Below are 18,733 nucleotides of genomic sequence, written 5' to 3' on the forward strand. Positions count from 1 at the left end.
ATGATTTGTTTGTGAGAGTGCCTTTTTCCACCCCATCTCTATATTTGTAATAAATGTTCAAACAATTTTACACTATGGGCCGTGCGTTTTCCTATTTTCTTATATATATATATATATATGATGTGGTGGGTTTTGGGGTTTGAGCTTACTGGGAATGTGTGTGTTAATTCAGGTCTTGTAAAGCCTCTGCCAACTTGCTTTTGAGTTGTGTCTGATGTCCAGACTCTGTTTCTACTGTTCCAGTCTCCTGCTGTTTCGTGGTATCACTTAATGAACATTTAAGACCAACTATTTGAGTTTTCAGCTCTTGAAGCTGTCCTTCTGCATTTCTTTTCACACTCAATGCAGTTGCCAGTTCAGCGTCTTTGGATTTGAGTCGCGATTCCACATCTCCCAGCTGACTCAGAGCAAGGCTTAAATCTGTTTCCATTTCTTTATTTCTGACCTGCAGCTGCCATTGCTCCTCCCGGACCTCGTCCAGCTCCAGCTGCAGCCGAGCCCTCACTGGCTGTGTGGTACAGCAATTCGCACACATCAGCCATTTGACCTCATAGCGCAGTGTCAGGCTTGCTACTTGACGAACGGACACTTCCTCCCTCTCAGTGAGCTGTATCTTGTGCTCAGTGATCTGCGCCTGGAGCGCTGTGAGTTGCTGGGATGGGTGTTCAGCTTCCAACTTTAGCTCTTCCACTTCTAGGATTTGCTGCAAGTTCCACTCCTCAGCACGAGACACCTGTTTATTCAGTGCATCCTGCAATTCTCCTCTTAAGGCCTTCATCTCTTCACTGTGCTCGCTCTGAGCTTGCTTCCACACATCCTTCATAATGGTTTGGAGCTCTGCCAATTCCATCAATAGGGTCCCGGCAACTTGCTTTTTCCAGGTTTTTTTCTCCTGGGTGTTATGACTGTTGGGGATGGAGCAGTGTCTCTGCTCCTCTAGCTCTTGCTTCAGTTTTTGGACCACCTCATGCTCCCTCTCATACAGAGTTACTTGGCCTCTATGCTCCACCTCCAGCAAGGCTCTGGTTATGCTCAGTGTGACCTTCAGCTCCTCATGCTGCTCTCTGGGGATACACTGGGAACTCAAATGCTCCTGCAGCATTTTTACTTCATTAGCAGTCTGGATACTTTCTTTCAGCAGAACTCGCTGCTTCTCCTCAGCATCCACCTGTTTCTCTTTGGCGTCCTGCAAACTTGCAATTTTTGCTTGTGTGCATTGCTCCAGGGAGAAATGTTCTTCTTGCAGCACTCTCTCTCTCTCTGCATTCTGCAGTGCTGCTTGTATGTCAAACATTTCCTTGGCCAATTGTTTCTTCTCCTCTTCTAATTCATGGCATCTCTTATCTCCTTCACTGACTCGGACAGAGATGTTCTTGCACATTTGGTTTACAGTTTCAAATCCACTGTTAAACCCTTTGAAGGTTGTTTAAATAGCAAATCTCCTCCAAGAGGCTTCCAGCTCTATACTAAGCCTGTGAAATTACTTTTGAAAGGCTTCAAGCTCTGTACTATGCCTGTCCATTTCCTTTTGAGAGATTTTCAGCACTGTTTTAATTGATCAACGGAGCTCTGGTCGTGGGCAGCATCAATATATGCCTTCTGCAGCTTACTTGACATGATAATCAAGACATTCTTCAATTAATGGTTCTCTTTCTCCTGTAATACACATTTAGCAATTGATGTGGATAGACACTTCTATACTGCAGCCTTGGCCTCTTGCTCTTTATTTAGTTGTCCATAGAGACAATCTATCTCATTCCCTGCGGATTGAGTTGCCTGGGTATAAAGGTGTCCTCTTTCTTTTCCATTATGCCTGGGATGATTCTGTGAGTCGCCTTAGGCTGCAGCATATCTATGTTCCCATGTGAGGCAGAGACATATACATGGCTGTAGTAGAGAATTGGGCTGCAGGCTGGAGGAAGCCGCTCACAGCCGTGCAGTGCGGAAGGGCCGCTTCCAGCAGTGCGGCGGCACGTGCCAGGCTGGGGCCGCATTCCGAGCACCCCTGGTACACGCAGCCCATGTGTCCTGCAGCACAGCGCCCCCCTGGTACACATGCAGCCCCCTGGTGCACAGCCCGCGGTGTCCTGCAGCAGAGTGGCCCCCTGGTACACGCAGCCCGCGGTGTTCTGCAGCACAGCGCCCCCCTGGTACACATGCAGCCCCCTGGTGCACAGCCCGCGGTGTCCTGCAGCAGAGCGGCCCCCTGGTACACGCAGCCCACGGTGTCCTGCAGCAGAGCAGCCCCCTGGTACACACGCAGCCCCCTGGTGCACAGCCCGCGGTGTCCTGCAGCAGAGTGGCCCCCTGGTACACACGCAGCCCCTGGTACACGCAGCCCGCGGTGTCCAGCAGCACAGCACCCCCCTGGTACACACGCAGCCCCCTGGTACATGCAGCCCTTGGTGCAGCAGCTTCTGCCAGCGGAGGAGGGAGAGAGGAGACACAAGAGGGAGCGCCGGGGAAGGACTTGACTTGCGAGTTGGGGGCACTTGAGAGCGCTCATGCACGCGCGCACAGCACGCTCCTCCACCGTCATCCAATCCTCTGCAGCAGAGGACCGGGCTGTTTTACTTCCCCCTCCATCCCACGTTGTGAGCGGGGGGGGAAGGGAGTAGGGGGGGAGCGGGCCCTGCGCATGCGTGCCGGGAGGGGAATCGCCGCCATTTTTTAAACTTTTTATTTAATTAATTAACTGGCGCCCGACCGGAGTCATCGCGGGCTGCACAGAGAGGCCAGGCGGGCCGCATGCTGTTTTCAAAGTTGGAGCCATAGTTTTTGGACAAAGGGAAAACCAACTTCCCCAAGAAAACTAGTAAAGAGGAAATGTGTCTTTAAAGCAGAAGCATTGGAATGAACAACAGAAATATTAGGCACATCGTGGAGACAAAATATAGGAGAGCTGACCTTTAGATTTGAGATCTTAGCATCAGTCACAGACATATCATAAATTGCAGGGAAAACCATAGACAGAAATGTGCAGTTACATCTGAAACTTTAGAATCAGGCATGGAATATCACAGATTGCGAGAAACTAAAGACAGAGGGACTTGCAGTTACCTCTGAACCTTTTAGAACCAAGCATAGGAAGATCACAGATTGCAGAGAAATCATGGCATACAGCTACAAAACTATGGGAGTACTCTTGTTTTTGAAAAGGGAACCCAGTGAAACAGCAGTGGTCCAACCAGGGAAAGCAGAAAAATCATAGTAACACAAGTCTGTTTTTAGAAATACAAGTCTGAGAGTCTGAAGTGGTACTGCAGGGAATTACAAGCTGATCTTTGGGAAAGGGACTAGGAGGATCAGCAGGGGTTAAACCAGGCACAAAACTGCACTGGTCTCTGCATCAACAGTTTCAGCCTTAACAAAAAAAGTCTTAGAAGCAATATGTTTTCCCTAGCTTTACAGAGAGTGCAGTGCAGAGCTTTCTTTAGGAAACTGAAAAAGCCTCATCAACTGAAATTCCCACAAAAAGAAAAAAGGGAACTCTTCTGAGGGACAAAGTGCACAATAATCTTACAGAACACTTGCAGCAAAAAAAAAACTTCAGGATCCCAAATGGTTCTTCAAAACACTAACAAAAGTACTTATCATCCTCCAATGCAAGCAGAAGGGGTCTGCTGAAGCAGGAAGGTTGAGAATCTGTTCCTGAGAAGTCCAGAAGTGGCCTTTGTTTTCTGTCACAGGAAAGACTCCTGGAGTGGGTAGGACCTCGGTGGCCGGTACAGCGGGGAGCATGCAAGGATTGTTGAGGTCATGGGCTGAGGATTGTAGCAGGTAGCACGCAGTATCATTGAGGTCACAGGCAGGGTTTGGTGGCAGGCAGCAAGCAGGTTCATCAGGTTCCAGTACACAAAGAAAAACCCGCACAGCTGATGCTAACCACAGTGAGGTGCTGACTGGATGGAGACTGATTGTATCATATGGGAGAAAAAAGAACCCAGTCTTCCAGCACTCAATCACAAACAAATGTAGAATTGTAAATTTAAAATACTTTATTATTTGCCAAGAATAAAAAAAAGGGTGTTAAAACGTAATTAAACGGTGTATTACAACAGCACGTGACTGTGTCCAATTGTAACCCACCTAGAGCTGGGTGGGTGGAGTAGTAATAAAATCCCTTATAGATATTCGGGATTTAGACTGCTATATGTTATAGCTTCCTAGAAAGTATAGGAGAGGAGCCTATAGAAACTCACCCAGAGGTATTGTCAATGTAAGTGTATCCGGGCATGTAGTGCACACTCAGATGATACACTTATGGTGCAATTTATAGTATACTATGCAAAGTCAGACCGTATCCACCCCTATTGTGGTAATGAACTGGTTCCTGCTTGATATCTACAGCGTAATAGGCGCTAGGTCAATTGCAGATTCATATTGCGCCCACATAGTAAAGTAAAACACAGGCTAATAGGCAAATATTAGGTGAGGTATATATTAGCATTCATCAGGTATATAGTTTATTTACTGCAGAGTGTTGATTGATATAGAAACACCATAGGTGGTAGTGATGATGCCGTGGTGTTTCTAGGTGTGCTGTAAACCCTAAGGGCTCACCTATGGTACTGTCAGTGAAGTGTAGGTGGTCTTAACTCAGTATAGAACTCTTTGTGTATTGTAATTGCTTGTTGAAGCAGGCTCCACTGTGTTTGTGGTTGCTGCAGCTGAGATCAGCACTGGTTATGGGGCTAATAAATACACATAACAACTGACAGAATATATGAATCTACTGAGCAGATGAACACACTGACGAAATGCCAATAGTACCAACTAATAGGGTATGTGTGGGGTTAATGATGGGATGAAATCAGTGTACAGTCACCCCACCCCCCTTTCCCTGTATAGCAGCTATATACCTAATGCCAGTTTATAGAGGGGCCGGTCTAACTGTAAATCGCATAGTCTCCTATATCAGCGCTGATCTTGGTTATATCAGCGCTGATATGTTCGAGGACATGCCTATCTGAGGGTGAGTTGAATAAGCCCCTTGAGGTAGGAGGATCACGCTGTATGATTACAAAGCGCGATCCCGGCTTAACATGCACGCCGGGGGAAGCCGCAGATCTCTCAACGCGGATCAACATCCATCTGCTGTTGAATTTCAAATGAACCGGCTTCCCGCGTGTGCAGGAGAGGATTGCCGAAGTGAGAGGATCACGCTGTATGGTTACGGAGCGCGATCCCCGCTGAACATGCACGTCGGGGGAAGCCACAAATCCCTTAACGCGGATCAATATCCCTCTGCTGTTAGATTTAAATGAACTGGCTTCCCGCGTGTGCAGGAGAAAAATGCCGACGCGCGCGTTTCACGTAGTGAACGCTTCTTCAGGGCACGTAGGGGGAGGTCCCTGCGTGTGGAGGCAAGTTTATATAGCCAACGTGAGAGTGCCTGTTCTTACACTTAACCCCTTCGTTACTGCTGATAGACGGATACAATATCCCATTGACATAAATGCACTAAATGTGGTCTGCAGACTAGTAACTGCCTTATTGCCAGATTCAATATGCCCATTATGCCGTTGCATAAGTGGCAAACTAATTACAACTTTTGTAATGGGCTGAATGGCTATGGCTGCAATACTGGTAATATATGTGATGTATTACTGTTGTATTTACTCACAGAAGCTGGGGTGTTCGTGTTGTAAATTTTTTTATTTATTCATGGTGAAGAGTGATGGTTGGTCACTAATAATGAAGGTAAGTCTATGATTCTAGATCATACCAAATGCAAATACACTGTATTCCATTGATTGAAATAAACTAAAAGCCCACTATGTCATTGTTTTGTTTGTACTCAATTCACTGTCAGAGTGTAGGTGTATGTTGGCTTTCGAGTGGCTGTCAGTATACTGCAAATAGTGTAAGGGAAAGGAACATGGGGGTTGTTTTACGTTCCAATTAGTGGGTACGGTGTTACAAGTATAATTCCTAGGTTTGGATACAGGGATGTTCGGGATTCGTTTCTGAAAGTGGGGTTGGTAAAAGGGGATAAGGGTTTTATATGAAGGGGCTAAACACAAAGCCCTCATTGAGTCCGAGTGGATTTAGTGTTCCCAAGGTATAAATCCACCTGGCTTCGATCTTTAATAGCTCATTGTCCCAATCCCCACGTCTTATTCCTGGAGAGAATTGATCTATCCCCATGAAGGTCATGGCTTTGAGGTCTCCAGGTTGGCACCTGTTGGCATGATTGGCCACTGGAGTATCTAACTTATTCCGGATAGAGCCCACATGTTCGAGTATCCGTATTTTTAGTGGGCGGCGGGTTTTGCCCACGTACTTTTTCCCACATTTGCATGTTCCCATGTAAATTGCTCCCACTGTATTGCAGTTGATAAATTTGCGTATATCGAAATGCTTTCTGTTGTTGTGATTACTGAAGGTTTTAGAAACTGTCATATACTGACAGGCCTTGCATCTTTGGCAATGGTAGTTGCCGTTTATACGGGGTGGTAGCCAGGTGGCCCTTGGTGTTGCCACATTATAGTGGCTATGGACCAGATGGTCTCTCAGGTTTTTGGCACGTCTGCTGACCATTGCTGGAAAAGTTGGTATGGAATCGCATAGGTCTTCATCCGCCCTTAGTATGTGCCAGTATTTCTGTAGGACTTCCCTAGCCACCTTCCATTGTTTGTTGAAGGTGCCTATGAATCTTACTGTTCTTTGTTCTGGCTGAGTTGTTTTATCCATAACCAGTTCCGATCTGGCTTTATGCTTTGCCCATTTATATGCTCTTTTAATTGTTGTTTGACTGTATCCCCTTTCAGTGAACCTTTCCTTCATGTCCCTCGCCTTTTCCTCGAAATCTTCATCCTTACTGCAGTTTCTTCTTAGGCGAAGAAACTGCCCCACTGGTATCCCCCTGATAAGGGATTTAGGGTGATGACTGCTGGCTAGGAGTATGCTGTTTGTGGCTGTCTTTTTACGATATATAGTCGTTTCAAGATTGCCATTGTCATCCTTCGTGATTAGTAGATCAAGGAAGCAAATTTAAAAAGTACGTGGGCAAAACCCGCCGCCCACTAAAAATACGGATACTCGAACATGTGGGCTCTATCCGGAATAAGTTAGATACTCCAGTGGCCAATCATGCCAACAGGTGCCAACCTGGAGACCTCAAAGCCATGACCTTCATGGGGATAGATCAATTCTCTCCAGGAATAAGACGTGGGGATTGGGACAATGAGCTATTAAAGATCGAAGCCAGGTGGATTTATACCTTGGGAACACTAAATCCACTCGGACTCAATGAGGGCTTCGTGTTTAGCCCCTTCATATAAAACCCTTATCCCCTTTTACCAACCCCACTTTCAGAAACGAATCCCGAACATCCCTGTATCCAAACCCAGGAATTATACTTGTAACACCGTACCCACTAATTGGAACGTAAAACAACCCCCATGTTCCTTTCCCCTACACTATTTGCAGTATACTGACAGCCACTCGAAAGCCAACATACACCTACACTCTGACAGTGAATTGAGTACAAACAAAACAATGACATAGTGGGCTTTTAGTTTATTTCAATCAATGGAATACAGTGTATTTGCATTTGGTATGATCTAGAATCATAGACTTACCTTCATTATTAGTGACCAACCATCACTCTTCACCATGAATAAATAAAAAAATTTACAACACGAACACCCCAGCTTCTGTGAGTAAATACAACAGTAATACATCACATATATTACCAGTATTGCAGCCATAGCCATTCAGCCCATTACAAAAGTTGTAATTAGTTTGCCACTTATGCAACGGCATAATGGGCATATTGAATCTGGCAATAAGGCAGTTACTAGTCTGCAGACCACATTTAGTGCATTTATGTCAATGGGATATTGTATCCGTCTATCAGCAGTAACGAAGGGGTTAAGTGTAAGAACAGGCACTCTCACGTTGGCTATATAAACTTGCCTCCACACGCAGGGACCTCCCCCTACGTGCCCTGAAGAAGCGTTCACTACGTGAAACGCGCGCGTCGGCATTTTTCTCCTGCACACGCGGGAAGCCAGTTCATTTAAATCTAACAGCAGAGGGATATTGATCCGCGTTAAGGGATTTGTGGCTTCCCCCGACGTGCATGTTCAGCGGGGATCGCGCTCCGTAACCATACAGCGTGATCCTCTCACTTCGGCAATCCTCTCCTGCACACGCGGGAAGCCGGTTCATTTGAAATTCAACAGCAGATGGATGTTGATCCGCTTTGAGAGATCTGCGGCTTCCCCCGGCGTGCATGTTAAGCCGGGATCGCGCTTTGTAATCATACAGCGTGATCCTCCTACCTCAAGGGGCTTATTCAACTCACCCTCAGATAGGCATGTCCTCGAACATATCAGCGCTGATATAACCAAGATCAGCGCTGATATAGGAGACTATGCGATTTACAGTTAGACCGGCCCCTCTATAAACTGGCATTAGGTATATAGCTGCTATACAGGGAAAGGGGGGTGGGGTGACTGTACACTGATTTCATCCCATCATTAACCCCACACATACCCTATTAGTTGGTACTATTGGCATTTCGTCAGTGTGTTCATCTGCTCAGTAGATTCATATATTCTGTCAGTTGTTATGTGTATTTATTAGCCCCATAACCAGTGCTGATCTCAGCTGCAGCAACCACAAACACAGTGGAGCCTGCTTCAACAAGCAATTACAATACACAAAGAGTTCTATACTGAGTTAAGACCACCTACACTTCACTGACAGTACCATAGGTGAGCCCTTAGGGTTTACAGCACACCTAGAAACACCACGGCATCATCACTACCACCTATGGTGTTTCTATATCAATCAACACTCTGCAGTAAATAAACTATATACCTGATGAATGCTAATATATACCTCACCTAATATTTGCCTATTAGCCTGTGTTTTACTTTACTATGTGGGCGCAATATGAATCTGCAATTGACCTAGCGCCTATTACGCTGTAGATATCAAGCAGGAACCAGTTCATTACCACAATAGGGGTGGATACGGTCTGACTTTGCATAGTATACTATAAATTGCACCATAAGTGTATCATCTGAGTGTGCACTACATGCCCGGATACACTTACATTGACAATACCTCTGGGTGAGTTTCTATAGGCTCCTCTCCTATACTTTCTAGGAAGCTATAACATATAGCAGTCTAAATCCCGAATATCTATAAGGGATTTTATTACTACTCCACCCACCCAGCTCTAGGTGGGTTACAATTGGACACAGTCACGTGCTGTTGTAATACACCGTTTAATTACGTTTTAACACCCTTTTTTTTATTCTTGGCAAATAATAAAGTATTTTAAATTTACAATTCTACATTTGATTGTGATTGAGTGCTGGAAGACTGGGTTCTTTTTTCTCCCATATGATACAATCAGTCTCCATCCAGTCAGCACCTCACTGTGGTTAGCATCAGCTGTGCGGGTTTTTCTTTGTGTATAGCAATTTCATTTGGGGTATCTAAACCCATTACTACACCCAGCACGCGACAATACCATCCATTGTTTAGCACACTATGTCTGGTTTTTTATCAAACACAACTGACTTTAATGAATGGCAGGCAGAGGCGGAACGAATGTTTTCAACAGACTATGTAGCCCCAGAATCCTCATCTACACCAAACATAAGTGACTTCTTTAGAGAACTGGATAAAGTCTACAAAGCCCAGAGGAAAGCCTGGTGGGAGATATTTAGTTTCGAGAAATATCTCAAGGCAGGATTTACCCCTAGAGGTCTAAGGGCTAATATTGCACCAGCGTATGATATAATAGATGAAGACTTTACCAGATCTTGGGAGTTAGTACTTAATCAGTGCTCGATTTTGTTAATGGAACTATTGATCACCTACCAAAAAGACAAACTCAAACAGACCAACTCTGAACTTGATACTTTACTGACCAAAGTAGAAGTATGGAAAACCAATGATAAGTTCACTGATCTAGAAGGCCGTCTAAAAAACAACATAGATAAATTTACAAGTGACCTAAAGGACCGAAAACATAAGAAATTTATGAGAGACACTGAAGACTATCAAACAGGGAAGATTTATAGATATAAATTTACATCTAAAGGTCGTAAACAAACCAAACCCAAATCTAATATCCAGGAGTCCTCAACAGAGTGGGAGATATCTGAAAGTGAGGAGAGACCAACAACCTCAGAAAGTAATACACCAGGACGCAGATCCTCAATTGCACATTACCTACCCCAGGTTTCTTTTTTAGAGCAGAGACAGTCGGTAGAAACACGACCAAAAGAAAAAGAGAGGGAAAAAGAAAAACCAGGAGAGGGAAAGGTATGGGCTTTAAGAAGCGGGAATATGAGTACATCCAGAAACAAACCCAGAAACAAGAAAGGGAGAGGTTACCAGGGATATTAGGAAGAGATGAGCTTCAAATTATAAACCTAACTGATAAAATCCTCAATGAAAATCATATACGAGTCTTGAAACGAGGCCTGTCCTTTTCGCCGTCCAACAATCTAAACACATTTGAGTGGGTTAAAGACGTGAACCTATTTGCACGAAAGCTCAAATTACACAAAATGTACAGATCAAGAGATAGGAGACTGGCGAATCGGGAGGGGGCCCCAATACCTGACATAAGAGAAACCGAAGCCATTGAGGATCTTTTATCTTTACAGGCAGAATCTGACAGAAATCCAGGCGAAGGTCCTTTTACTGACCTCAGACCAAAGTCTAAATTTATGCCCTATGGGGAACAATATGCCCATATTGATACCTTTGTAAATTTAGTTACTAAAGATCTTGAATCTTTACCGAGGACAAAACAACTTGACAATATGAGTGCAGATGAGACTCTAGCCCTTGAAGAATTAGCCACTGCTAAAGACATTGTGATTAAACCATCAGACAAGGGTGGAAACCTTGTCATTTTGAGATCTGAAGATTATGAGAAAGAAAACATCAGAATCCTGTCGGATCGGACCTGTTATGAGATTCTTCAGACAGACCTCACTCAGAGATTCACTAAAGAATTGCTCAATATCCTAAATGGGGGACTGTCCTCGAAGCTCATCTCAGAGAAAGAATACAATTATATACTGGTTCGCACACCCAAAATCGCCACATTCTATAGCCTTCCCAAGGTACATAAGAACAAACAACCACCCCCAGGCAGACCTATAGTCTCTGGAATTGGAAACCTTACAGAGAAAGCAAGTGCCTATGTGGATAAGATTCTAAGGCCCTTTGTCACCACCTTGCCGTCATTTATTAAGGACACCAAGGATGTTCTTACTAAGCTGGACGGCATATCAGTGGGACATGACTGTATTCTGGTTACTTTGGATGTAGAGGGATTGTATTCAAGCATCAGGCATGATCAGGGAATACAGGCAGTCAACCACTTCCTCAGCACACGCAGTCAACACCACCATAAACATAATAGCTTCACAGTGGAATTATTACAATTCGTTCTTAAAAGAAACTATTTCTGGTTCAACAAAACCATCTACCACCAGATACAGGGCACGGCTATGGGCACCAAATGTGCCCCTACGTATGCGAACCTGTATCTGGGATGGTGGGAATCAGAGATAGTCTTCTCTGAGGAATTGGAATATCTAACCACCTTTGTGGAAATGTGGTTGCGTTTCATTGACGACGTGCTGATAGTGTGGCGCGGGACTGAGGCTATGTTGAAAGACTTCATTGAAATTCTCAACAAAAATGACCTCAACCTCCGCCTGACTCTTGAATACAGCCCTAAACAAATTTGCTTCCTTGATCTACTAATCACGAAGGATGACAATGGCAATCTTGAAACGACTATATATCGTAAAAAGACAGTCACAAACAGCATACTCCTAGCCAGCAGTCATCACCCTAAATCCCTTATCAGGGGGATACCAGTGGGGCAGTTTCTTCGCCTAAGAAGAAACTGCAGTAAGGATGAAGATTTCGAGGAAAAGGCGAGGGACATGAAGGAAAGGTTCACTGAAAGGGGATACAGTCAAACAACAATTAAAAGAGCATATAAATGGGCAAAGCATAAAGCCAGATCGGAACTGGTTATGGATAAAACAACTCAGCCAGAACAAAGAACAGTAAGATTCATAGGCACCTTCAACAAACAATGGAAGGTGGCTAGGGAAGTCCTACAGAAATACTGGCACATACTAAGGGCGGATGAAGACCTATGCGATTCCATACCAACTTTTCCAGCAATGGTCAGCAGACGTGCCAAAAACCTGAGAGACCATCTGGTCCATAGCCACTATAATGTGGCAACACCAAGGGCCACCTGGCTACCACCCCGTATAAACGGCAACTACCATTGCCAAAGATGCAAGGCCTGTCAGTATATGACAGTTTCTAAAACCTTCAGTAATCACAACAACAGAAAGCATTTCGATATACGCAAATTTATCAACTGCAATACAGTGGGAGCAATTTACATGGGAACATGCAAATGTGGGAAAAAGTACGTGGGCAAAACCCGCCGCCCACTAAAAATACGGATACTCGAACATGTGGGCTCTATCCGGAATAAGTTAGATACTCCAGTGGCCAATCATGCCAACAGGTGCCAACCTGGAGACCTCAAAGCCATGACCTTCATGGGGATAGATCAATTCTCTCCAGGAATAAGACGTGGGGATTGGGACAATGAGCTATTAAAGATCGAAGCCAGGTGGATTTATACCTTGGGAACACTAAATCCACTCGGACTCAATGAGGGCTTCGTGTTTAGCCCCTTCATATAAAACCCTTATCCCCTTTTACCAACCCCACTTTCAGAAACGAATCCCGAACATCCCTGTATCCAAACCCAGGAATTATACTTGTAACACCGTACCCACTAATTGGAACGTAAAACAACCCCCATGTTCCTTTCCCCTACACTATTTGCAGTATACTGACAGCCACTCGAAAGCCAACATACACCTACACTCTGACAGTGAATTGAGTACAAACAAAACAATGACATAGTGGGCTTTTAGTTTATTTCAATCAATGGAATACAGTGTATTTGCATTTGGTATGATCTAGAATCATAGACTTACCTTCATTATTAGTGACCAACCATCACTCTTCACCATGAATAAATAAAAAAATTTACAACACGAACACCCCAGCTTCTGTGAGTAAATACAACAGTAATACATCACATATATTACCAGTATTGCAGCCATAGCCATTCAGCCCATTACAAAAGTTGTAATTAGTTTGCCACTTATGCAACGGCATAATGGGCATATTGAATCTGGCAATAAGGCAGTTACTAGTCTGCAGACCACATTTAGTGCATTTATGTCAATGGGATATTGTATCCGTCTATCAGCAGTAACGAAGGGGTTAAGTGTAAGAACAGGCACTCTCACGTTGGCTATATAAACTTGCCTCCACACGCAGGGACCTCCCCCTACGTGCCCTGAAGAAGCGTTCACTACGTGAAACGCGCGCGTCGGCATTTTTCTCCTGCACACGCGGGAAGCCAGTTCATTTAAATCTAACAGCAGAGGGATATTGATCCGCGTTAAGGGATTTGTGGCTTCCCCCGACGTGCATGTTCAGCGGGGATCGCGCTCCGTAACCATACAGCGTGATCCTCTCACTTCGGCAATCCTCTCCTGCACACGCGGGAAGCCGGTTCATTTGAAATTCAACAGCAGATGGATGTTGATCCGCGTTGAGAGATCTGCGGCTTCCCCCGGCGTGCATGTTAAGCCGGGATCGCGCTTTGTAATCATACAGCGTGATCCTCCTACCTCAAGGGGCTTATTCAACTCACCCTCAGATAGGCATGTCCTCGAACATATCAGCGCTGATATAACCAAGATCAGCGCTGATATAGGAGACTATGCGATTTACAGTTAGACCGGCCCCTCTATAAACTGGCATTAGGTATATAGCTGCTATACAGGGAAAGGGGGGTGGGGTGACTGTACACTGATTTCATCCCATCATTAACCCCACACATACCCTATTAGTTGGTACTATTGGCATTTCGTCAGTGTGTTCATCTGCTCAGTAGATTCATATATTCTGTCAGTTGTTATGTGTATTTATTAGCCCCATAACCAGTGCTGATCTCAGCTGCAGCAACCACAAACACAGTGGAGCCTGCTTCAACAAGCAATTACAATACACAAAGAGTTCTATACTGAGTTAAGACCACCTACACTTCACTGACAGTACCATAGGTGAGCCCTTAGGGTTTACAGCACACCTAGAAACACCACGGCATCATCACTACCACCTATGGTGTTTCTATATCAATCAACACTCTGCAGTAAATAAACTATATACCTGATGAATGCTAATATATACCTCACCTAATATTTGCCTATTAGCCTGTGTTTTACTTTACTATGTGGGCGCAATATGAATCTGCAATTGACCTAGCGCCTATTACGCTGTAGATATCAAGCAGGAACCAGTTCATTACCACAATAGGGGTGGATACGGTCTGACTTTGCATAGTATACTATAAATTGCACCATAAGTGTATCATCTGAGTGTGCACTACATGCCCGGATACACTTACATTGACAATACCTCTGGGTGAGTTTCTATAGGCTCCTCTCCTATACTTTCTAGGAAGCTATAACATATAGCAGTCTAAATCCCGAATATCTATAAGGGATTTTATTACTACTCCACCCACCCAGCTCTAGGTGGGTTACAATTGGACACAGTCACGTGCTGTTGTAATACACCGTTTAATTACGTTTTAACACCCTTTTTTTTATTCTTGGCAAATAATAAAGTATTTTAAATTTACAATTCTACATTTGTTTGTGATTGAGTGCTGGAAGACTGGGTTCTTTTTTCTCCCATATGATATCATCGGGTTCCAGGCAGGGGTCGGCAACAGGAAGGCAGGAGCAGGGGAGCAGGAACTGAGACAAGGGGGAAGGACAGACTAGGGAGCAGGGAGCGGAAACAAATGGGACAAGACAGATTACTAGAAAGGGCCTTTAATATGAATCAGGGCTCCACAAGGAATAGAAACAGAAGCAGAAGCATGGACATAAGGAACCAGGACACAAAACAAAGGCAAGGGAGGAACAGGAAACAGGAAACAGGAAACTATAAGGACAGAGGACCGGAGCACCGAGATGAGACAGACAGACATAGGAACTCCAGAGCAGACAGAAAACAGCAGCACACCCGGTGTATAGAAAAAGGAATTCTGGCTGGGAGCAGGGTGTCTAGGAGACCCTGACAACTATAAGAGCACAGTCTCCATTTAAGCAAGTATATTCCACTACACCTACAGTATATTGCTTTAATAACTTAGCCCACCTGGAATCTTTCTATTTCTCTGTTATATTGTGATATAAACAAAGGAACTTCCTCTTTCCTCACTGGACCCTCTAGACTACGTCATTGCTTGCTACCTTCATGAAAGTTCCATTTAGTTCCCTTCCTTCTGTTAAACTCTGGTGATAAAGAGTATTTCAGAAGAGAAGATCTATCAATAGACAAAACCTCATCAAAGGCAATCTGTAGATCTTCTCTCTATTAGCCTCTTCACAAAAAGTGTTCAAGCTTTTTGATTGATTGAAAAAATCCCTGACAGCAAAGCAATTCGTCCTCAACCTCATAAATTGTCATTTGGGTATATCCATGATGACTGTTCGTGGAAGACAGCTGGCAACTCGCACACATGTGTTTCTTGAATTATCCATGCAAAAGATGTCTGTTTGTATATTGTGCTCCATATCAATACACAATAATAAGTCAGAAACTATGTGAGAAAAAGAAACCCAGTATGGGCACTCACCCATGATTAATTAAATAATTAAAAACAAATGTATTGAATATTCAAGCTAAACTTATGAATACAATAATTGTCTTCAATCTAATTATAGTAGGAACACTAGAATGCAATCATTCTCCAATATGCTTCAAAATAGCTTGTTTCATTTGAGTTCTACAATCTTTCCACTGCAACTAATGAGACCTCTCCTTCCTCACCAAACTCTTTTATAGAAGTAGTCAGATCAAGAAATATCTGGACCAGAGAACAGAGGCCACAAAAGTGTGAGAACTCAAATGTGGAATCTCTACAAGGAGAAAAACTATAATTCCCTATATAAGAGGTAAGAGAGGGGGGACTATTGTTAAAATGAATTTCATGTCTAAGAAATTATCAGTGGTAGCAGGTAAGGGAGTGTTTAATCTCTCCACAGTCAAATTGATGGAAATTCAAGTTAGAATTTTTCCCAAAGAGCTTTCATTTTTTTTCCCTTCTGTAGCACCGGTGGATTCCAACTGTTCAGTGACCTTCAAACATTCAGAAGAAATTTGACATTAAAACAAAATTTTATAAGACTTGATACTAAGAGGAATGCTGCTTTATTGGATGTTACTAACTTTGAAAAAATCCCTTTAAATAGAGATGTGGAGGTTTCAATCACACATACTAATTTCAAGGCACAATCTGGATTACATCCTGGTAATTCCAATAGTAATTGCTTCAACACCTTTTATCATTTACTTAATAACGATTGTAATGCTCTGACTGATGCAAAGTGGCTTTCAAACATAATTTAAGTAAAGAAGAAAGTCTAGCATTATTATACATGATCTGAAGGATAATGAGGAGCTTATTATTCTACAGAGGGATATGGGAGGGGAAGTTGTGTTGCAGGCTAGAGAGGATTATCAGAATCAGTCATTACAACTATTGTCAGACTGCTTCAAATATTACATTGAAAAATTATCAAACCCAGCCGTTTGTGGGGAGTTGAGGGATTTATTGGATGTGGCTTTTCAGGATGGGGACCTTGCTAAGGCTGATTTGTAAGAGGTTGGTGGATTCACCTGGGAGATCCATCATTCTTGGAATACATTCTTTAACTGTGAATGTTTCGCAATATGTGCACTGTTTTTACAAAAATTTGTTGTCCCATTGCCCTCATATTTTAATGATTTGACTTCGGTTTTGAAGAAAAAGAAATGTGGACTTGCTAGGCGCAAAGGGCTGCAGCAAAAAATAGATAGGGGTAAGAAACGAGATAGTATCAACACACTCATACTATATTAATGTATACACAAAGGGAATATTAAGTTTGAATACATATAAAATGTTCTCAGTTAAATTAGATGTGGACTTGTTTTCTTCAAGTTTCAGATACTGGAACACTGCATCATTTTTTAAAGAAAATAAAGAACAGCATAGCATAATACTGTTTTAATAAGCAATAAAAAGTGAAATTTGCGATTTCAAACTCACAAACTCCTTCTTGTTGAGTGTGCAGTTGAATATTAGCTTTCCAGCTTTGGCTTTGAAGGAACTCCTTAGTTCAGGCACTGCTCCTGCAGTTCCTACAACTCTCTCCGTCTGGGTCTATCAGGATCTTCTCTCAGGGGCCGTCCGCTCCCCTCAGTGTAGGTTCCAGATCTTTTCATGGTTCAGCTAGGCAAAAAAGAAACTAGGTTTCCATGATCGGTGCTTGCAGGTTTTGAACACAAAATAACAGTCTATTTACTGGTGAGAAGTATCAACTTGCTTGAGGAACAGGTATTCAATTCACCTTGGAGTCTGGTTATGTTTGAAAGTATACTGCTCAAAGTAAGTGAAAGATGTACATACAGCTCAACCCCATTATAGCGTGATCCTCTACAACGCGGATCGCTTATAACGCAACATGAGCGTGGCTCCCGTTTTAAAAAGCTACGCTGCATTTTTTTCAAAGCTTTATTGCTAACGTAGACAGGCACACACACACAGCACACACAGCACACACAGCACACATCGCACACACAGCACACAGAACACACAGAACACACATCAATCAACCCCCTGTTGCTTTGCAGAAGTAAAGTGACATGCCTCTTCCTGGTCGGGTGAGTCTCAGCTGGGAGGTGAGCAGTGTGAGTGTCAGTGTGTGCAGTGTGCAGTAGGAGAAGGAGCTGGTGCTTGCTGCAGCTATAGAAAAGTGATGGAGAGCAGAGCAAAGCAGGCGGCTCCAGGATAAACCAGCTCTATTGCCCTGGGAAATGCACCTAGCTCCTCCTGCTGCTGATACAGGCTCCATCCTTAATCCCCTTGCTTGGATTAGTGCATAGTGGCATTTTTATTTATTTTGTTTTTTATTACCCCAAAACACACGTTTATTGAGTGAGCTCCTGGTGGGCGTTTTTATGGTGATTTTACTGGGCAAGGGAACTTTGTGGCTCTTCACGGGTTAAGGGAGCTCTCTAACCCACTAGATCCTGAGGCAGGCTATATAATATGTCCCTGGTTGCTGCATGAATAGGTTTCATTTACAAGGGGGCTGTTGATCTCTCAAATGGGCATTTTGGGGCTTTTGCATGAACATGTAATTTTTTGGGCTAGTAAAGTGCTCCCCAAACACAGTTGAAGTTCAGCAGCAACACATTTACGAATTGTGCCCTGATGTCAGTTTTGTGTATAATCTTGGTGCTTGGCATCTTGTAAAAGAATTGGAAGTGTTCTGTGTAAATTTTTAAAGTCACGTTTTTTTTTTCTTTTTCAAATTGCTTCACCCCAATAATAAACGCATTACTTGGGTTCATGCATGCCATCTGTGTCATGACCAACTTGGGAAGTGGATGCAACAATAGAGTCATGCTAGGAACCCGCCCCTTTGTATCAGTAGGAGAAGTGTCAGACCCAGAGACTGCCGCTGTGCCATACAGAGGTTTGAGCTCAGACCTTTGCAAGCCCAGCAGCAGCCGACCTGGTGGGATCGCCCCGGAAGGTATCCCTGGAGTGTCTTCGTCTACAAGTCTTCGT

The sequence above is a fragment of the Ascaphus truei genome, chromosome 3 (assembly GCF_040206685.1).
Source record: "Ascaphus truei isolate aAscTru1 chromosome 3, aAscTru1.hap1, whole genome shotgun sequence".
NCBI classification, from domain to species: domain Eukaryota; kingdom Metazoa; phylum Chordata; class Amphibia; order Anura; family Ascaphidae; genus Ascaphus; species Ascaphus truei.